This window comes from Rattus norvegicus, chromosome 1 (genome assembly GCF_021556685.1).
Source record: "Rattus norvegicus strain SHRSP/BbbUtx chromosome 1, alternate assembly SHRSP_T2T, whole genome shotgun sequence".
Taxonomy (NCBI): domain Eukaryota; kingdom Metazoa; phylum Chordata; class Mammalia; order Rodentia; family Muridae; genus Rattus; species Rattus norvegicus.
Window position 1 is genome coordinate 130,755,211 of NC_141534.1, and position 22,646 is coordinate 130,777,856.

General features: G+C 46.5%; 1 protein-coding gene across 7 annotated transcripts in view; it reads left to right on the forward strand.

Annotated features, from left to right (window-relative positions):
- Apba2 (amyloid beta precursor protein binding family A member 2) overlaps positions 1 to 22,646 on the forward strand; it is a 237,316-nt gene that overhangs the window by 135,700 nt on the left and 78,970 nt on the right.

Genomic DNA, 22,646 nt, shown 5'->3' on the forward strand with positions numbered 1-22,646 from the left:
CTTTCCCCACGTGAGTCTGTGGTGGGTCAGGCTGACAGCACTTACTGTCACGCGTGTTTTCAGTAATTTCTTCATCTCATAAGAACGTCACACTTGCTGCTGTTGAGTTGCTCATAGTGTTTATTTCTGTCTCATGAGAGCTGGCCACATCTACTCACTGATGCCTATTTGTGAGTGCTGGCTTCTCTTCTTCCCCCATCCCCATTCTCATCATTCTTTTGGGGGATTTATTAATTTAATTTCCCCCAAAGAATCAATATCTGGCTCTGTAGACCCCCCCCCCCTTTTCTTTTGAGAAAGGACTTGATGTATGTTTGTAGCCCTGGGTGGTCTTGAGTTTTCTGTAATATTCCCCACCCCATGCCTGAGGTTTTCCTATTTTAGATTTGGTATCTGGTTTTTAAAAAATATTTCTGGGGTTGGGGATTTAGCTCAGTGGTAAAGCGCTTGCCTAGGAAGCCCAAGGCCCTGGGTTCGGTCCCCAGCTCCGAAAAAAAGAACCAAAAAAAAAAATATTTCTTTCCTTCCTTTCGTTCTATTGGGGATTAAACCCGTTGTTAAAATCACGTGAAAGAAAAGAATAGATACATCCTTTCCTACTCCTTCTTTCTGACATATGAATATAAAGTTACGAATGTCTCCCTAGACCGGCTTTCCCATTGTTATTAAGGTTGTGGTAGAACACAGGCGTATAGCTTAGGTCTTAACATCCTGCAGCGTGCCGGTCAGTAGTGCTTTTGTATTTCTAGACCAATCTCTAGAAGGATTTCATCTCGCCTGTCTCCCCACCCACCATCTTCTGGCAGGACCTCTCCAAAATCTGTGTATGGTGCTGACCTTTTTAGTTTCCCCATTCAAGTGGAATCAAAAAGGTTTGTCAACTTCCTTTTAGCTTTTAAAATAAACAATGGCGCTGGCTCATCTCTTGCTCTTCCCCTCTTCCCCCTTTGTCCCTTCCCCCCCATTCCCTCCTCTCCTCCTCTCCTTCTCTTCCCATTCCCTCTCTCCTCTCCTTCTCTCCCCATTCCCTCCTCTCCTCCTCTCCTTCTCTCCCCATTCCCTCTCTCCTCTCCTTCTCTCCCCATTCCCTCCTCTCCTCCTCTCCTTCTCTTCCCATTCCCTCTCTCCTCTCCTTCTCTCCCCATTCCCTCTCTCCTCTCCTTCTCTCCCCATTCCCTCTCTCCTCTCCTTCTCTCCCCATTCCCTCTCTCCTCTCCTTCTCTCCCCATTCCCTCTCTCCTCTCCTTCTCTCCCCATTCCCTCCTCTCCTCCTCTCCTTCTCTCCCCATTCCCTCTCTCCTCTCCTTCTCTCCCCATTCCCTCCTCTCCTCCTCTCCTTCTCTCCCCATTCCCTCTCTCCTCTCCTTCTCTCCCCATTCCCTCTCTCCTCTCCTTCTCTCCCCATTCCCTCTCTCCTCTCCTTCTCTCCCCATTCCCTTCCCCGCTTCTCTCCATGTGCTTATGGCCAGTCTCTCTCTCTCTCTCTCTCTCTCTCTCTCTCTCTCTCTCTCTCTCTCTCTCTGCGCCTACTACCCTCTTAGCTGCCCTCCCCATGCCCTGAATAAACTCTATTCTATACTAAAAAACAAATGAACGAAAAACTAATGGCTTCCGTGTTAGGGACTTCCTCCCCACTTAAGTCTGAATCGTATTCCACTGAATATGAAACTATATTTTATTTCTCTGCTCATCCACAGACAGACACTAGCTGACCTCTATCCATGGCTACTATGAACAAGGCTACTGAGAACATGAGCGTGAAGCATAGCTTTTGACACATTATATTTTCATCATTAACTAATTGTTGTAGTTTATCATTTGATCCAGGATTATTTTAAAGGAGCTAATTTGCTAATGTTTTGCATTTTTTCCCCAAGTTGTGTTTCGTTGTTTATTTCTAGTTCAATTATACCATAGTCTGAAAAGTCCTTTCGGTGTCAACGTTTTGAAACGTGTTTATTACATTTAGACTTTCCCTATAATTAATTCTGATGAAGTATTCTGTGCGCACCGGAGTGTAGGTCCTCAGTTCAGGAGCGTGTGTGGTGGTGAGTGAAGGTTGCTAACTGTAGAGCTTCCATCGCTGTTTTCATTATTGACCCCATGGTTATATATCATTACCTCACCTCTGACTTAGGTTTGACTCTCTCTGGTTCTACCAGTTCTTGCCCTGTCAAAAGGGAGCTGGAGTAACTGGGCACACATCTGTCCAGCGCTCACACTGGTCGGCCGCCGTTTTCAGTGTGAATTGCTTCTCCTTTCTTTGGGGATGCTTCTTTTTCTGAAGTCCACTTGGACTAATTATCAACACATCGATGCTGAACGGATAAGCTTTGGCATGCTTTCAGACACGCAGTGGTACCGGCTGACAGAGGCAGAGAGAGCCAGATGCTCCCTTAACCCACATTCATTTCTTTGTTGTTAGCCTCTGGCTAGATGGTACAGACATTGCAGCTGGTGAACCCAGGTCCATACGAGATCGTTAACTGAAGCCTGCCCTTGAGTTATATCATTTTAGGTTTTTTTTTTAACCTGCGACCATATTAAGTTCTGCAATTAAGCCTGTTGAGGCTTTTCCAGACAGCTATGTGAACCTTCCTTGTCTTTGGTGACCTTGATAGTTTGACATATGTCTTAATCTTGTGGGAATGAGGCGCCATCTTCGTGAGAGGACAGTATCCACACGGGTGATTTGAAATTCTTTGTGGGAATATTTTTCTATGCTTCCAGATTATTCTGGTCTTGCTCATTTGTTTACGTTCATGTGAACCTGGAATATTCACTTTATACTTTGGGTCATAAGCCACACCTACATGGTCGAGCATTTCAAATCTAAAAAATCCGAAATATAAAATGTTCTAGAGTGAGAGCCTATGGCAAGGGGGGCAGAGGCTATGTTGTCAGAGAGTGGAGTTGTAATGGCTAATCTTAAATGTCAGTTTGGTACGTTAGACTAACTTGGGAGATGGGCCTCAAATATGTCTATGGGGGACTATCTTGATTGTATTGAGAAGGGAAGACGTACCCACTTCCAGCAGCACCATTCCCTAGGAGGGGGCCTGGAGGAAGGGAGCTGAGTCCATGTCTATACTGTTCTCTTTTAGTGACTGGGCATAATGTGACCAGCTATCCCAGGTTCCTTGCTGCCTGACTTCTCTGCCATGATTGATGGTACTTTGATATGTGAACTAAACTCAGTCTCTTCTCCCTTAAGTTGCTCTTGTCAGAACATCTTATCACAGCATCAGAAAGGAAACTGAGATACTTACCGTGAGTATGGCATAAATCACCTTCAGGCTGTATAGTCTGTGAAATATTTAATGCCTTAACTTAGACCTGATTTCTACCCTCAAGATTCTGATTCTGAAATGGAAATTACCTATGCTCCTAAGTATGTCAGGTAGGGGATGCATAAGCAGTTTGTCCCGTTAATATGTGTTGGGGGTTGTTCTGGTGCTGTTATGTATTCTAATGCTAAATTCTGTACCCCAAGATCTGGCTGCCCCAAGAGAAATGAATCCCTCCGTACACTTTGCTGTATAAACCTTGCTCCCCAATTTAAAACTGTTGGTTAAAAAAAAGTGGTGACAGCCAATTTCTGGGGAGAATAGAGGGTTTCAGTTACTGGGTTGGGGGTCATAGATAGGAACCAGGAGGAGAGAGGGAGGAGAAGGGGAAGGAAGAAGGAAGAAGGAGAGGACAGAAGGTCTCCATTAGGCATGGCTGACCAGGAGAATGTTCCAGAAGTGATTTGGACCCTGAGGACTAATGGAACAGAAATACCCCAGGAAGCATCAAGCTGCAAGTACCTGGAGAACACAGCTGGGGAATTAACTGTCTATGGTTAAGAAAAATAGATTAGGGGCTATTCACCCAGTAATTGCACTAAAGCTAAATAAATAAATCATAGCCTGATTCTCATTCGTTCAGAAGCTAACAGGGTTAGAAATAATTAAATGACCTACATCATGGCTCCAGCATCTATCTTTCTCTGAGACTCCCAGGTTCGGGCCTCTTCTGTGTCTCTGGGAACTTGGCTCTTGGTTATCCCTGCAGTATTAGCCACAGGTGATAACTTCTCCCAGTCCCCGAGACAGCCGGAAGCTCCACTTAGTCCTGCTGTCAGGATTTGCTGCTGTCCCCCTCCAGCCCTGTGGCTTGCAGACGTCTGATTTTCCATACATTGAGCAGTAGGAAGCTAACACGGAGTGGTGAGTCACCGAGGCAAGTTGCCCTGAAGGTCCCCACCTCAGACCCTCGGGTCCTACTTACTGTGGCAGCTCTCCGGTAATCTTCAAATGCCATTAAGAGTGTCTGCGTTTCTGGGAGGGTTATCAGATGCAAGGTGGCACATTGTAGCTGGCTGTGGCATCTCTTGGAGATGACATTTCTTTTTCCACCAGGTCATGGATGGTGGTACCAGGACCTGCACTTTACAGCCATACATTAAATATCCTACACAGTCCAGTGTGTTTTGAATAGAGCATGAGCCAATCCATGCCTTGCCTCACCTCTAACCCTAGCCACAGGGCTGTGTCTACCCTTTCTTTAAGGAAAAAATAATGATCTTAGAAGATCACCGCTCTCATCACTTTTAAAAGATTGATACATACTAATTGATACATACATTATATACACGTATATAGTATAAGGATCACATGGAGATACTTAGCATGTCCCTCACTTCAGACATTCATGTTTCCTCTGTTACAGCTGCTTTAGAATATACAAAGTGTTATTGTTAACTACGACCACCATACTATGCAATTGAATATGAGAACTCGTTTCTTCTATTGGCCACAAGTTGGGACTCACTGACCAGTCTCTCTCCATAGTTATCAGCCTCTTTGCTACCCGATAGTAGCCATTGCTGTAGTCTGTTTCCACGAGAAAACTGTTCCTAGATTCATATATGAGTGAGATCTTACAACTTTACCTTTTCCGGCCTGGCTTATTTCATTTAACATCCCCTGGACTTGTTCAGATTGTCACACATAATACAACTTTATCTGAGTAATCTTCCATATGCTAATGGTTTTCAATTTCCTTTTTTCCTCCATTGATTAGTCATTTAGGACGATTTGTACACTAGTTCTCTGAATACTTTGTCAATAAAAGATAACACATGCTGGTGAGGTTGCAGAGGAAAGGATTCCTGACACAGTCTTGGTGGGGGCTGGGGGTGGGGTGCTGCTTACCACAGCCACTGTGGAAGACAGTTTGAAGGTTTTTCAACAGACTGATAGACAGAGATACCGGATAGTCCAGCCATCCTACTACGTGGCCCAGGGAAGTGAGATCTGTGTGCTGACGACCTAAAGCCTTCTGGTGAAATATGCTGAGGGATAGCCTTTACCTTGGGTATGGCTCTTTATGGGTATCTTATGACAGACAGTGGCGAGGATTCTGGTTAGTCTGTACATGATCTGAGAGCCTTTCTGCGCAGGCTCACAGAGGACCTGCAGGAACGATTGTTTTGTCTTGTTCAGGTATGAAGTAGGAAAGCTCTCAGCACTGCGCCTAATGGCCTCCACCCCTCAGCTTTGTGTCTCCTGCCCTTCTGAGGATCTTTGGAGTTCTTTGTCATCATCTAGGGATGAAAAGACCCAACTGCTGGGAACCGTCTGTCTAACAGTTACCCACTGAGCAAGGCCTTCGTCTTGCAGTTACTCAGTCAGGGCCTGGCTCATCTTGTTTCTTCTGATTTGCATATTTCTGAGCAGTCTACAGTACTTGGGAGAAAACCTCTTACATATCTTGCTAAAAAAAATCCAACTAATCCCTCCCACTTTGTAGAAACCATCCCTTTTAATATGTGTGTCTCAGAGCTAGACTTTTAACCTGACATCTGCTAGCTGGGTGCAGCTTCATAAATGAATTAAGACGTTAAATCTTTAGTTCCTCAGCTGAACAGGCCATGCCTCTTGGCTCAGTGCCCACAGTACGGGGCAGAGCAGGCAACCGTCTATCACCACAGAAAGTTCTCCATGGAAAGTTCTCCCAATTTCTACACAAGGCCAAGCACACCAACCTGCAGGGTTTCAAAATCAACTTTCCAAGGTGACATCATTCCTTGCCTGCCTATGTGAGACTACAACTCAGGAGGAGAGAAAAGTTCCAGTAAGCCTCCGTTCAGGAGCCGAATGATGGGCATGGCTTTGAACCTGCAAATGGCACTGCCTACCTACTGGTGTTTACCTGACCATCTCTGTTGTCAGGGAAGTAGGGGAGGGATGTGAGGGCCACAGGCACTAGCTCAGGATGTGCCCTAGAGCGCTAGAGCTGAGGTCTGTTCTTGCAAAGCAGCCTTCGTTTTTCATGACCAAAGACACTGTAAATTTTTTATTTTATATTTATTTGTTTACTATGTATGTGTGTGGGGTATGTGTGCAGTCGTGTGTTTGGCCATGTGCATGCCATGGGGTGAGAGGACAGCTTGTGGGAGCTGCTTATTTCCTTCCACAAGGAGTCCTTGAAATTGAACTCAGGTCTTTATGTTCATAGCAAACACATCTGCCCACTGAGCCACCTTACCTATCCACTATAACCTTGTTTAGCTTCCTCAGTTTAAATAAAAAGCAAGGGTGTGCTGACTAATATGTCGGTGCGTCTTCCCAAGAAAGGCAATCAACATGACTGAGCGTTCAGACTTGGAAGATGGTGGCCAGGACAGCCCTGCTGAGATTCTGAAGCAGGAGGGGAGCTGCTCGGGTGGGAGCTGTGGGTGGGAGACCTAAGACATATGCTTCTGCATCTGCTAAGGGCGCCCGTGTTCCCCAGGAGGACGAGACTCCAAGCAGCGGGGCACTCAGCTCAGAGCAAGCCTGGAAGCTTCTGCTCAATTTTCTTAATGGAGCTGCTGCCTCTCCCTCCTTTGTCCTTCTTCCTGAAGCTCCCATTCCCTGCTGTCCGATTTTCTGTTGATTTACCTGTTTGTCTTGCTTATGCTTTCTTTCTTCTTGGTTTTGGATCTATCTTCCTGGTCGCCCCCTTCTTGAGTACCTCTTTGACTTTTTTATTACGTTGCTGCTTTGAGACTTATCCCTGTTTTCTTCCTTCTCCGGAGAAATGCCCCTCCATCCCTCTCCTTCTTTATTCTTTCTTTCTTTGAGCTGGCCCCTTTCTGCTTTGGGAGCTTTTCCTCCCTGTCTGTTGGAAGGACCAGTTAGTATTCTTTCTCTTTAATAGATGCTTCGACTCCTGTGCTGCTGCCTTTGTCTCCCCTGGCTTCTCGCACCCACTTACCACACCTGCATTTTCTCCCTCCTGGCTGTGCTGACTGAAAACAATTCGCACCCCTGTCTGCACGTGAGCTAATCCTGGGGTCTGTGACAAGGTCTTCGAGGGAGTATGGGTACTGATAAATTAACATGGAGAGCTATTGGTAAAGGTGAATGGATTTCAGCCCCCCCCCCCCCCCCCCGCCTCCGTAATTCCCATTGCAACTTGGCTGAGAGTTGGATGTGATAAGCTCTTCCTCTGAGGGACCCTGTGATTACCGGCACTGAAAGCATTCTAGTGCTTTCTGAGAGTCTTTGATTGTATCCGTCTGATTTTTGGTTTCTCAGCTCCTTTGGCCCATTACATAGTGGTGTGTCCCTATAGGGCCTGGATGGAGAATTAAGTTTCATGGACCTATGGGTAAGAGGAATAAGCTGCTATCCCCAAGAGCCTGGGACATCCTCTTGCCAGAGGCGTATTCCCAGGATGGAAGGAAGTAGGGAAAACATAGCTGCAGAGAATGAAGTCTGGGCATGGGAGTATCTGATGGCGAGAGGCCAGTGAGCAGCTCCTGACTGGGGATGGCATGGGAGGGCTGCAGGGGAGCTTAGAGGCCAAAGCATTGATACTCAGAGTTCAGTGAACCGTGGAGTTCTGTGCAAAAGGTGGGATCCAAGAGGCTTGGGAAATGGTAGAGCCATCAAGGGAGAGGTCACAGCATTGCTTCAGTGTCACCTTGGGTCAATTGCACTGTTCCTGGACCTTTAACCTGAGCTGGAGAACAGGGCCCACTGCCTTCTGCCTGCAGGAAAATTAATGCCAAGGAAGAGCAGGGCAAGAACAGTGGAGACTGGACAGACTCTTGGAGGCTGATGTAACTTTCCTCCGTTCAGTGGCTGGGGTTGTCCTTCAGTCCAGCTGTGGAGTGAGGAGGGTCCTGCAGCCGCCTTGCTGGCAGTGAGTCGGAAGCTGTTTTCACAGAACTTTAAGTTCTCTCTGCCGTCTCCCTTCCTTTCCGGGGCTGGTCCAGCACTGCAGTCCTTCACAAAGAGAGGCTCTTTCACATTCTGCTTAGCTTGGCTCTTCACTGCCCTTAATTTTGATATATCAAATAGGCAGAAGTCTGTGCTTTCCTTCTCCATCTCTACCTCGCTCTTTCTTTCCTGTATACATGGGTATTTCTTCCATACGTATGTCGACGCACTGCTTGTGTGCCTGGTGCCCAAGGAGGCTGTAAGAGAACGTTGAATCCCCCGGAACTGGAGTTACAGACTGTCGTTAGCCATCACGTGGGTGCTGGGAATCAAACCCAGGTCCTCTGGAAAAGCATCCAGTGCTCCTAACCACAGAGCCATCTCTCAACTCCCAACTTTTCTTTTAACTAAAGAGTTAGTTTATTTAGCTACGTGTATATATGTGGGCAGGTGCATGTGTATGCTGGTCTCTTGGAGGTCAGAGGTATTGGATCTCCTGGGATTGGAGTTACAGGTGATTGTAAGCTGCTAGACATGGGTACTGGGACTAGAACTTGGGTCCTCTGCAAGAGCAATGTGTGCTCTTAATTGCTAGGCCATCTCTGTAGCCCTTATATTTCCATTAAAAAACATTTGGGTAATTTTGTGTGACGTCATGGCAGTGTGTGTGTGTGTGTGTGTGTGTGTGTGTGTGTCTGTGTGTGTGTGTGTGTGTGTGTGTCTGTGTGTGTGTGTGTGTGTGTGTGTCTTATCTTTTCTCTCTCCTCTTATAAAACAAACAAACACCACCAAGCAAAATAAAAACCTAGGAATAATCATCGGGGCCCATCCTAATATGGCCATGTCTACATATCACTCTAGGGTTCACTTCCAAATACCCTTAGAGGAAGTGGTTTCCTTTCTCCATAGCTCAGTGCCTGTGGTCAGTTGGATTGTTTCTTCCCCCCTGGAAACTTTATTGTGGGGATTAAATTCCAACACCTGAGACCATGGGGAGCACACACCTCGTCCAACAAGCATAGCTGTGCTGTGCTCTACTGGCAGGGACAGAGTTCCCGAGTCTTTGTGATGTTTACCTCCTCAGGGAGAGCTACCCCATCGGTCTCATCAGGAGCTCTGCCTCATTCATGTTAACTGCAGCCGAGGTTTCCCTGAGCTGCTTTACTAGGTACCATGTAATGAACGCCTTCCTGCTAATGAACACTTAGATTGTTTCCTGATGGTTGCTCTCGAAAACAGAATGCTTGTGGGCTAATGGTTCTCTCGAGGAAACAGCAAGGAAGTGGAATGGCTGGATCTTCTGCCTCTGAAGCTTCTCAGAGGCTGCCATGCTGCCCCCAGAGTGGGCTGGGACATTTGGTGCTAATACTGGAACGTTGCTCAAATGAGATGGAGGAGTTAGATTCTCTGGTTTCCCAGATTCTTTATGAGGTCAATAATACCAGCCTGTCCTTCCTTCTCTTTGGCCAATTATCTTCCTGTATTTTTTTTCTTATTTCCCATTAGGCTAATTGTTTGCTTTTTAAAACATTGATATGTAAAGCACAGTAGTCCTTAATCTGGGTCAATACCCCTTGGGGGGACATGATGTCAAATGACCCTGTCACAGGATCGCCTAAGACCATTGGGAAACACAGATATCTACAACATGACTCGTAACAGTAGCAAAATTACAGTTATGAAGTGGCAATGAAAATAATCTGATGGTTGGGTGGCACCACAACATGAAGAACTGTATTAAAGGGTCGCAGCATTACGAAGGTTGAGAACCACTGGCAGAGTGTGTGTTAGCACCCGCATGGCAACTGATGTCTCCCAGCCACGATTTGTGATTTGTCTTTATTTTTTCCTTATAGTTCTATATTTTTTTTCCTTCAAATGCAGGGTTAAAATGTATTTGTGGTGGTGGTTACATGGTTGACCTGATACTCATTAAGGAATCATAAATAGGAAAACATAGAAAGGAAAATTGCATTTATTTTCCCTTTTCATTAGTGTCATCCAAATTCTTTTCCTTAAAACCCACAGAAGCTGTGCACACTGAGAGGTGGGTGAAAGCATGTGTCGCTGCCACTTTGTCACTGCAGTCTGTGTGATTGGTGTCCACCTGCACACACTGATACCTTACCCTCACCCCCCGCCCCTTACACACATAATAGGAGATCTACCTTCACAGTCAATTTGGAGTATGTGGTACAAAGTTAACTTTGCTTTTCTAACAGCTATCTAGAACATGCTCATTTGCATAGCCGAAGCCTTGTTTCCTCTGCCCAACCTCTCCCTATCCGCTCCTGCCTCACAGCCCTTGACCACTGCTTCTCGCTCTGCTGCCCAGAGTTTGCCTATAGCAGATTCATCATGCCAGTGAGTGTGAGAGCCATGGTTGTGTGCTTGACTTATTGCACTGGACGCATTCTCCCCAGGTTCATCCATTGGTGTGAATGGGAAAATTACCTTCTTTCTGAAGGCTGAGTAGCATTGTCCTGTGTGTATGCCATATCCTCTTTACCTGTCCATCTGCCCGAGGACATGAAGGCTGTCTGCATGGTGGAGATACTGTAAAGGATTCTGCATTATGAGCAGACATTGCTTCCACAGCCTGAATTCATTTTCTTTGAATACTGGGAAATAGGGTTGCTAGGGCACCTCATACTTAACCTTTTAATTTCTTGAGGAGCCTCCACACTGGGTTCCTTGGATGCCCTGCTAATTTGCATTTTCACTAGCAACTCACAAGGGTGCCACTCCTCTACTGCCCCACCCACATTTCCTCTCCTGTTATTCAGCAGCCTTCCCCAGATGGGGCGTGGGGCTCTCTTACTCTTGCCTGAGGGGGTCGCTCTTTTCCTTGTGATGTCTGTCATTCACAAAGGCCTTCTCTGCACTGAGCACCCTGCATTCTAGGTTTGTCTGCTTTCCACCTTAGCCTCTCTACTATATATTTTTGTGAAAAGTTTGGGGGCAGACATCGCTTTTTAACTAAAAGGGTTACAAAGATGATAGCCCTACCCTCATTATCTGAAAACTGACCACCATCATATACTCAATTCCCACATGTGTTGGGCTGTTATGAATAGTCTTCTTTGATACTCCTGTGTATTCTTATGACAGTAAAAAATTTCCCATGTAATTGCAATTTTCTGTCTTTTGTTGCCGTCCTATAGTGTTTCTGCAGTCACTTCTCCAGCTGTCATGGCTTTGTTGTCCTCACTAGGGATTCTGCTGGAGGCACATTCACTTTATAAATTGATTTTGAACCAAATTAAAAATTTTTTACAGTTTTCTTTCATCCCAGAAACAGTGCATATTTTCATACGAAATGTTTGTCTTTCTTGTTCCTTTACAGATGCTTTATAATTTCGTACCCATGAGAAGCTTTTCATTGTCACTTTTTCTAACTGCCAGTGAATAGAACAGCCACTGAGTCTTCATATTGAAGCACTTGGCATCTGGCTGGATGTTTTTCTTAGCTGTACTGTTTTGTCTGTCCATTCTGTAAGACCAGCCTTTTTGTCTGACAGATAGCTTGCCTGTCTTTCCTTTTCAAGATCTCTACAGTGTAATCCCTGTCCTGTAGGGGCAGCTGTAGCTGGGATGACCTGCACAAAGCTCCTTGGGGACAGTGGCAGCTGGCCCCTTGCTCCTTGTCCTTGCCCTTCCTCCTCTTCCTCCTACAGAAAGCCTTCTGTTGCTTCCCCATCAATCAGGACATTCTGACGTTGCCATAAGAGCACCTTTACAGTTTGAGAAAGTTGCTTCTCAGTCTGCTGTTTTAAGATTATATGGATCTATGTGCATCTGTGGGTACATGCATCTGTGTGTATGTGCACCTGTGTGTGAGTATGTGCATCTGTGGGTGAGTACGTGCGTCTGTTGGTGAGTACGTGCACCTGTGGGTGGGTATGTGCATCTGTGGGTGGGTATGTGCATCTGTGGGTGGGTATGTGCATCTGTGTGTGGGTCTGTGCATCTGTGGGTGGGTACGTGCGTCTGTGGGTGAGTACGTGCATCTGTGGGTGAGTACGTGCATCTGTGGGTGAGTATATGCGTCTGTGGGTGAGTACGTGCGTCTGTGGGTGAGTACGTGCGTCTGTGGGTGAGTACGTGCATCTGTGGGTGAGTACGTGCATCTGTGGGTGAGTACGTGCATCTGTGGGTGAGTATGTGCACCTGTGTGTGAGTAAGTGCACCTGTGGGTGAGTATGTGCATCTGTGGGTGAGTATGTGCACCTGTGTGTGAGTACGTGCATCTGTGGGTGAGTACGTGCATCTGTAGGTGAGTATGTGCACCTGTGTGTGAGTACGTGCATCTGTGGGTGAGTACGTGCATCTGTAGGTGAGTATGTGCATCTGTGGGTGAGTACGTGCATCTGTTGGTGAGTACGTGCACCTGTGGGTGGGTATGTGCATCTGTGGGTGGGTATGTGCATCTGTGTGTGGGTATGTGCATCTGTGTGTGGGTATGTGCATCTGTGGGTGGGTACGTGCATCTGTAGGTGAGTACGTGCATCTGTAGGTGAGTACGTGCATCTGTGTGTGGGTAGGTGCATCTGTGGGTGAGTACGTGCATCTGTAGGTGAGTACGTGCACCTGTGGGTGGGTATGTGCATCTGTGGGTGGGTATGTGCATCTGTGTGTGGGTATGTGCATCTGTGTGTGGGTATGTGCATCTGTGGGTGGGTATGTGCACCTGTGGGTGAGTACGTGCATCTGTGGGTGAGTACGTGCATCTGTGTGTGAGTACGTGCATCTGTGGGTGAGTATGTGCATCTGTGGGTACGTGCATCTGTGGGTGAGTATGTGCACCTGTGTGTGAGTATGTGCACCTGTGGGTGAGTATGTGCACCTGTGGGTGAGTATGTGCATCTGTGGGTGAGTACGTGCATCTGTGGGTATGTGCACCTGTGGGTGAGTACGTGCATCTGTGTGTGAGTATGTGCATCTGTGGGTGAGTACGTGCATCTGTGGGTGAGTACGTGCATCTGTGGGTGAGTACGTGCATCTGTGGGTGAGTACGTGCACCTGTGTGTGAGTATGTGCATCTCTGGGTGAGTATGTGCACCTGTGTGTGAGTACGTGCATCTGTGGGTGAGTACGTGCATCTATAGGTGAGTATGTGCATCTGTGGGTGAGTACGTGCATCTGTGTGTGAGTACGTGCATCTGTGGGTGAGTATGTGCATCTGTGGGTACGTGCATCTGTGGGTGAGTATGTGCATCTGTGGGTACGTGCATCTGTGGGTGAGTATGTGTACCTGTGTGTGAGTATGTGCACGTGTGGGTGAGTATGTGCATCTGTGTGTGAGTATGTGCATCTGTGGGTGAGTACGTGCATCTGTGGGTGAGTACGTGCATCTGTGGGTGAGTATGTGCACCTGTGTGTGAGTATGTGCATCTCTGGGTGAGTATGTGCACCTTTGTGTGAGAACGTGCAGCTGTGGGTGAGTACGTGAATCTATAGGTGAGTATGTGCATCTGTGTGTGAGTATGTGCATCTGTGTGTGAGTACGTGCATCTGTGGGTGAGTATGTGCATCTGTGGGTACGTGCATCTGTGGGTGAGTATGTGCACCTGTGTGTGAGTATGTGCACCTGTGGGTGAGTATGTGCATCTGTGGGTGAGTATGTGCATCTGTGGGTGAGTATGTCCATCTGTGGGTACGTGCATCTGTGGGTGAGTATGTGCACCTGTGTGTGAGTATGTGCACCTGTGGGTGAGTATGTGCATCTGTGGGTGAGTATGTGCATCTGTGGGTGAGTATGTCCATCTGTGGGTGAGTACGTGCATCTGTGTGTGAGTATGTGCACCTGTGTGTGAGTATGTGCACCTGTGGGTGAGTATGTGCATCTGTGGGTGAGTACGTGCATCTGTGGGTATGTGCACCTGTGGGTGAGTACGTGCGTCTGTGGGTGAGTATGTACATCTGTGGGTGAGTACGTGCTTCTGTGGGTGAGTATGTGCATCTGTGGGTGGGTATGTGCATCTGTGTGTGAGTATGTGCATCTGTGGGTGAGTACGTGCATCTGTGGGTGAGTATATGCGTTTGTGGGTGAGTACGTGCGTCTGTGGGTGAGTACGTGCGTCTGTGGGTGAGTACGTGCATCTGTGGGTGAGTACGTGCATCTGTGGGTGAGTACGTGCATCTGTGAGTGAGTACGTGCATCTGTGTACAGATGCCCCCAGAGGCTAGAAGTGGAGTCAGATGCCCTGGACTACAGTTCTAGACTGTGGAGACCTGCCGATGTGGGTGCTGGGAACTGAAGCCTGGTCCTCTATAAGAGCAGAAAGTGTTCATCGTTGCTGAGCCATCCCTGTAGCCCCTTGATTTACCAGTGTGCTTGTTTATTGGTCGATTAATTGACAGAGTCTCACTTTGTAGTATCAGCTGGCCCTTAACATTTATTTTCAATCAAGAACCTGTTAGACTTCATCAGACTGTTGGTCCTACAGAGCTTCTGTTGACCTGTTGTTTGGTTTAAGATACTTTAGATGCTAGAGGACACCAGGGCTGGTGGTGCATCTTTGATGACCATTGGTTCCATTTTATTGAACCTAAACATTTCTCATTCACAGCGGTAGTGGAACCAAGACCAAAGGACACACAATGCCCTCACCAGCTCTACTCAGCCTTTATGCTGACATTTTATTTATTAACCTTTGTTTCCTCTTTTTATTTTTTCTCCTGATAATCTTAAAGATACTGTAGTCATCTGTTATCATCTGTCCAGGAGGTAGAAGCCACACAGTAGGTTAAATGGTGAGAGGTTTATATAAAAAGATTGAGAGCATGGTAAGAGAGTGGCTGGAATACACAGGCAGCACCATGCTAGGGCAGGGCCAAGCAAGAGTACTCAAGTACTTGACGGGATGTGCTAAGCTCCCGGAGCTTCATGGGTTAGAAGCTCCATCTCCAGCTGATGGTCCTGAGAGGTAGTGAGGTCTTTAAGAAGTTGGCTCAGGAAGAGGTGGCACAATTATGACCTTCTGATATGCCTCCCTGAGACTGGGGGTTCCCCCGTGGATGACCCAAGCTCCATCCTTGCAAACGTATGAAAGTGAAATGGAGGGAACTCCACAAAGTTGTCTTCTGAACTTCACGTATGTGCACCAGAAGTGTGGCACCCCAGTCATACACATCATGCAAACAATAATAGTAACGTTTTTAAAACATAAAGCTGAGAGTGACTGAGAAAGGTGTAGAGAGAATATCTGTGTATTGTATGGCTGCATCACCTGTCGATTAAAAAGAAAACCCATGGCCTATAGGAAGATTACAGTAGAAGGTGGGAGATCCAGGATGCAGAAAGGATTCTGGGATATAGCCAGGCATGGGAGATTCACCCAGGAAGATGTGATGAGATGGACACATGGTACCTGGGCATAGGTGACAAGCCATGTGACACAATATAGATCAGAATAAATGGGTTATATTAAGTTATAATGTAGTCAGAGAAGAGCCTAGCTGTATGGCCAAGGTATTTGTAAGTGTATTTTGAGTCTGAGTCTTATTTCTGGGAGCATAGGACTGGCAGGGAGAACTAGACTTAATGTCTACAGAAAGGTACCACAGTCTGCCACAGGCCTCCACAAGTACACATGCATGCACACACACCACCAAGATGAAATGATGTCAACTACTATTCCAGATCATTTCTCAGAGGGCTCACCTCTAAATAAGACAGATGGATGTCGGGGTGTGGCTTGGTGGGAGAGAACTTGTTTCATGGATGCGAGCCCAAGGGTTCTGAAACAAGTAACACTTCCATCGAGCTTCTGTCCCCTGACCCGCCTCACAGTAGGGTTTAAGTTCCAAACCAGCGGGGTACTCACTTGGACCACGTCCACACCCTAACAGCACAGTGGCAAGCTAGAAGCTGTTTCTCAGAAGAACAGTTTCTTACAGGCAAGAGCCTGAGTTTGCTTTAGTATCCCCAGAGGCCGGCCAGCCTGAGATTATCCTGTGGGCACTTGCTCTTTGCTGGGGACGCTGAGTATCCTCAGGTCTGCTGTGTCAGGGCATCGAGGAGTAGCAGAACAAACCGTGCTGCTGACTGAACACCACAGTGCCTCTGTCTGCTCTGGTCCCCACTCAAAAGCAGACAGGTGGAAGCTGAGCGCTCCCGTGTGAGTGTGTTGCCCTTCAGATAGACAAGAGAGTCCTCAAGCATCTTGTCTCTTCCCCTTTGGAAGGTGGCACAAAGACTATGACTTTTTTTCCAGCATGCAGGGGAGTCCTGACCTGTTGTGCTCCAGGCCCTGGAGTCTCCAGAGGCTTCAGAGAGGAACTGGCCTCCACCTCATCATGGGGTGGGTTTCCTGTGTTCTGATTGCTGGATTCCTAACAAGGCCTTTTCTCACTGAGTCTGCCTTCTTACTAACCAGAGTCAGTCAGCCCAGCGTTGTTTGTGGAGCATGCCCTGTGATGGATCTTTGGGATGTTAAGACAATTGTGAGCTCGACAGACAGACTCACCGTAGAAATAAGAATTGCCTTAGTCTGCATAAAGCACTACTGCCAGGCTGTACTGCTGGCCTAGCCAGGAAGACATACCCCGCTTCTGCTAATACTTCCCGGCTGTGGAGGGAAAGGCCTTCTCTGGGGTGGTGGCTCCACACCTTATACCAAAGGCTGAGTTGATTTTCCTCCTACAGCAATGTCCTCTCTGAGAGAGCAAGTGTAAGTGAAATCGCTGTCTGACCGAGGCTATGATAGCCCACGGGCCTTATCTAAGTCATCAGTTTTTTCCAGAGGACGGATCAGTGAATTAAACAAGACGGTGATAAGAATCAGCAACCCTGCTTAGTGTGCCATTGATGGTGGTGTGGATTCCATTCCCCCACTACCACATACGCCCAAAATGGGAATTTATGTTCATTCTACTATCTTGGGAGTACAAAGAAGTTCTAGAAACTTCCACCATAATGGCCCTTTCCCCCCATGAGTCACAGATGTGCTGTAGATTCTGTCAGTTGCAGAAAATGTCTAATCCAATGGAATATTCAGGAACTGGGGAAATAACCCCACAGTGGGCCCATGCTCCAGTGGGCCCACTGTGAGGCAGAACTGAAATAAGTAGGCCTTTATATTAACTAGTTGATATAATGATGTTTTGGGCTGCCAGAAATGGTCTCTTATTCATAACCAGCCTCTAGTAACCCTCTCCCCCGAGGTGTAGCTGGAACCTCCATCCCACTCACAGTCTTCTGGAGAGTGTGGCCAGGCCCTTTTTGGAACAGTTGTCAGTGGTGCAGTGCTTCCTCAAGGGATGCCCACCTCCCCTTCGACACAGAGACCTGAGATGTGCTAACTGGCTTAATCTGGAATGGGGAGAAATATGAGTCCCTCTCTCGGAGACACAATACTATTTCTCTGGGATGCCCACGTGTTTGTCTCCAAGTCACTGTGAGTAATCAGCCAATCCCGGAGAACTCCTTCTCCAGGGAAAAACATTCTGACTGTGACTAGAGCCCTGCTTTTCCTTATGGCCAACATGCATCCTTGTGACATCTGGTGTCTATTATTCTGGACACCCAGAAACCTATCTCAGACATGGGATTCCCCAAAGTTTAGAAAGCAGGGCAAACATGGGCATTTCAAGCGTGTAGTCATTCACCTCACAGGTCTTTTTCCCAGTGTGTTTGTGAAGAGAGTGCCTTCAAGACCTTCCTAGGAACTTAGCTAGGGTAGGTGTTCAGGTCTCACATATAAATCATCCCAACAGTATTATCTTTGGATTTCTTCCTCCATGGGGTGACATGACAGAGAAGCTATAATACCAGAAGTTATCCAGGGTAGACAATCTTCATGTCCAAATTTTAGTCAGTTAATCAAGTGTCATATTAAAGGTCTCTGTCCTTATATCAGCCCACATATTATGTTTGGAAGCTGCAGTACGTGCCTCCATTAGGAGTGTGGCCCAGCCTGCTGTTATATTCCGTTCTTCACAGCTTACCTAACATCCTCGGACTCCACTGTCACCCATGTGCTCCAGAGTTCTGTCTATTTCTGCAAAATCTCTTCCTGCTGGCTTATCCTGTGCACCTGGCCTCACAGCCTATCTGACTTATCCCAAGTTATGGGTGCCATGGTAACAGTAGTGTTGGAGGAGAGTCTCTTTGAAAAGAATGAGCATCTCATGGAGTATCAATCCTCAGATAAGGATTCCATGAGATGTTGACATAAAGTCTCTCCTCAGACACCTCTGGGAGAATTATGGATGGAGACAAGGGAGTGTCATCACCGGCTTGGACTTCACCATGATCACCTTCATTTGTATCTAATTAGAAAATCCTGTTCCAAGTTTCAAGGTCTCCTTTCCTCATCACTGTCATGACATAAAGCTTGGCCAGTCTGTGAGTTCCTGTTATCACTCAGCAGTTTGCATAACTCAATTTCATGTGTGACTTCCGGCAATAATAGTGATGTGGCTGCAAGAAATTCTTCTTTTGGCGCCATACAGAAGGGGTCTTATTCTTTTTTTTTTTTTTTTTTGGTTTTTTTTTTCGGAGCTGGGGACCGAACCCAGGGCCTTGTGCTTCCTAGGCAAGCGCTCTACCACTGAGCTAAATCCCCAACCCCTAGGGGTCTTATTCTTAAACCTTGACTTGGTGGGTCAGGTGCTTAAATGAGTTCAAAAGATTCCAGCCTACCTCAGTCCATGTAGCCATTACGACTGCTCCGGGAAGCTCCTAGTAGTCCTGAAATGGTGACAGTTGCCTCTTTGACCCAGTGGCTGCAGTTGATAACTGGACTGAGTGTGGTACTGTTGTATGCTGTGGGGCACAAGTATGCCAGTTCCCACTGGCAAGACTTTAGCATGGCACTCAAGCCCAAGAACATGTGACCAAGGTAAGTTACAAACCTGACCTCTAATGGGTATTTTTCTTAGGACCACACAAACTTGCAGTTTCCTAACAGTGTTTGCATCCAGTCAGGAGACAGAAATAACACAGCAGGTTAAAGAGAGGACAGCTATGTAGAGAATGATTAACTATGATAAAAACAGCAATTATACGATACAGGAGCATAGCGGGACGCAGTTGCATATGTAATGCCACCATCTGATAGGATGTGGTGAGAAGGTCATGAATTCCCAGCCAGCCTGAGCTGCATAGTGAGACACTGTCTCGAACAGAACAAAGCAAAACGACAAAAATAAACAAACAAAAAAAACCCCAGAAAAACAAACAAACAAAACCAGACACAGCCAAGAATAGACAAGGAAAAAGATAAAAAACCAAACCAAGATCCAAACAAAAAAGTATAGAATTCAATGAGGAATTGTCAAGCTAAGGATGCCCAAGTCAAAAACATGGAAGGCTCTGACTGCACTGTGTACAGTGTACAGGCAGTGTTCAGTCTGTACACATCTGGAAGCTTGCTGGTCTCAGCAGGTCAGAGCTGGTCTGCAGTTTCTGTTGTACCACAGACCACCCTCCAGAGTGCAGGAAGGAACAGCACTTGCTGGCTGGAGGCAAAGGGGTCAGTTCAGCCTTCAGCAAGCCAGAGGCCATGGGAAAGTACAGAATGTGGGGCATGAGCAGTAACGCCCTCCTGACCAGATAGCTGCTCGTGGGTTCGTTGAGGGACTGCAGCAGCTGAGACCGAAGCTCAGAGGTGGTCATTTTCCAGGCCTGTGGCCTGAGCTGGAAATGACAGCTGACCTCTTCTTCCTCTACGTTCCTCCATCATTCTCTATCAAGAGAGCACAGAGCTTAAAGGAATTCTGTCGCTCATCACCAGAGCATGCATGGGAGGACATGCTTTGAATTGTAAGGCAATGAGCTGATAACAGTGCAAGCATTTTGTCATTTCTCTCATTGCCCCATACTTACTCAGTCAGTGCCCTTCATAAAATGTCAAATTTCCTTTTCACGTTTGATGCTACCCATTCAGGGCTTGCTTAAAGCTCAGCATAGATGTGTGCGTGCGTGTGTGTGTGTGTATGTATGTATGTATGTATATATATATATATATATATATATATGTGCATACACATGCACATATAATTTTTAAAAGCTGTACTGGGTACAGAGTTCTAAGTGAGCCTTGTTAATTGTTATTTACATTGTTATGCCCTTACTTACTCTTATCTTTTTAATTTGATCTCTGTGAATGTTCCCCATGTGGACTGGGTTTCCAATCCCCCCACCTTGACTCACCGTCATGTGTGTTTCGAGGGCATGTCGCTAAGTGGATCCAGGCATTGTTTCTTTCTATCTCTGTATATTTCTCTGTTTACATCTGTTTTGCATGATCAGTATCTCCTGCTTTGTTCTCATTAGCACCAGCTTTGTGGATTTTTTTTCCTTCTTGTTTATTTTTGGCAGTCCTCATCTGTTTTGTTTTGGGCACAGGGATCCAGGCATCTCGATGTAAAAAACAGTCTGAAAAAAAAAATCTGTTTTTCTATGAGGGCATTAAAGCAAAATGTGAAGAAGAGTGAACTCAAATCGTAGGGCTCCTGAAGAATGTCCCCACAGGCTGGGCTGCATTTTCTTTCGTGCTTGTGATTCCTTTCATGGAGGGTCACCATTCATACATAGGAGGGTCCTTTAGTCAGGGTGTGGTGGTGTACACTATATTCCCAGCACAAAGCAGGCAGAGGTAGGAGGATCGTAAGTTCCAGGACAGCCTGACCTTAATAGCAAGACCTCATCTCAAACAAAACAACAAAAACAAAGAAAAAAAAGAAAACAATGAGTCTTCTTAGACTGGTACAACCATGGTATTCATGGGGAGTTGGTTTCAGGACCTCCACGAGTGCTCAAAATCAGCGAATGTTCAAGTCTTATGTATCATGCTACAGTGTTTATATATAAACTATACATATCCATCCATGAGTTTTCATTTCTCTTAGTTTACTTAAAGTCTAACAACATGGATGCTATGTCATTAATGTCATTAATGAGTTATGGCTTATGGCAGAAAGGCTGTATGTGTTTGGGAACAGCAAAATTTCTCTTTCAAATAGTTTCAGTCCTCATTTGGTAGAGTTCTTGGGTGAGGAGCCCATAAGTAGAGACCCTTGAGTGCACCGATAAAATCCCAAGATTCACGAAAATTACCCACAATGCTTTTCTGCAAAGGCAGGTTCCCAGGCATTCCAAACGTAGTGGTTCAATTCCCACCTTGGTTTCCTGTTTACTTTAGAGTCTTTTTAAGAACAGGTATCTCTGGTTGCCTTGGAAGGTGGGGGAACTCCAGAGGCTTGGGAGGGTAATGGTATCTACTGCAAGCTTTTAATTATGGGACACTTGCTCTAAATTCTACCGATGAAGGTCCTTTAGAAGCTCTGGTGAGCTGCTCTTTGTATGTGGATGGCAAGGATCTCTGTGTGTATTTGAAAACTGGGTAAGCAAACTGGCCTCTGATGAAGACATCTACTGGGAAGTAAATAAGCTGTGGGTTTTGGAAGATGTTCCCAAAAGAGGAACCCCATGTCTTAGTTGGATCCTGGTGACTGGGCTGGGAGTATATAGAACCCATGACCAAATACCATTGCTTGGGATCTGCTACCCAGGATCCTGTTATCCTAGTTCTGGATCTCAGATGGCCACACCTGCTGCAGGAAAGGTGGAAAGAGAAGGGGTGGGGTGGAGATGCTGAAACAAAGCAGGGGGTGTTAACAACTTGACTGAGGCTATGCGGCAAAGAGGCTTTTCTTGGAAAGGATGAGGTATGGGGGGGATGTTAGGAAGAATAGAAACTGATGATACCTACACTTGCCTTGCCCATTGATACTCTTGAGTGACATGTTGAGGTCAGACGGATGTCCATACATTTATGGTACAGTTTTACATGGCAACTTTGCTAGGCTGTGTGGCCCTGGTGGTTGGCCCAAACGCCAGTGGGTTTGGCACACTACATCACTGGACTTTGAACAAAGCACACCATCTTCCATGGGTTGGACAGATCTCATTCATACACTGAGGACCTTCCAAGGAACTGTCCACTGGGCTGCCTTCAGACTCGAGATGACACGATGAGGCCCTGCTCCAGTCTTTAGCCCATCCTCTCTCTTCAGACTTTCCAGCCTTCACAAGCATGTGAGCTGTTTACTTGGAACCACTCTCTCTACATGCCCCATTGACTGTTTTTTTTCTAGAAAACTCCTAACAATTCCTCAGCTCTTCATCTGGTGATCTATGATTATCTCATTAGCTTCAGCTTAGAATAGTCTCGGATTCAGAAAAGAGCTATTTGTTATTAGAGCTTTCATCCCCCAAATTGCATTGCCAGTCCTGTCAGTACCCTGAGCTCTCACAGGCCTGCCGCTCAGCACTTCCTCTCAGTAGTTTTCATGTCTCTGAGGCCTAATCCTGAGCTTTCTGAAGGCACAGACCCTTCTTTAGACCCTGGTCCAGCCCTGTGGTAGGGATCATGTCAGTGCTGGCTAACGCATGCATACAGATCGGACAGGTAGATAGACACACTGAATGAACAGCCATGG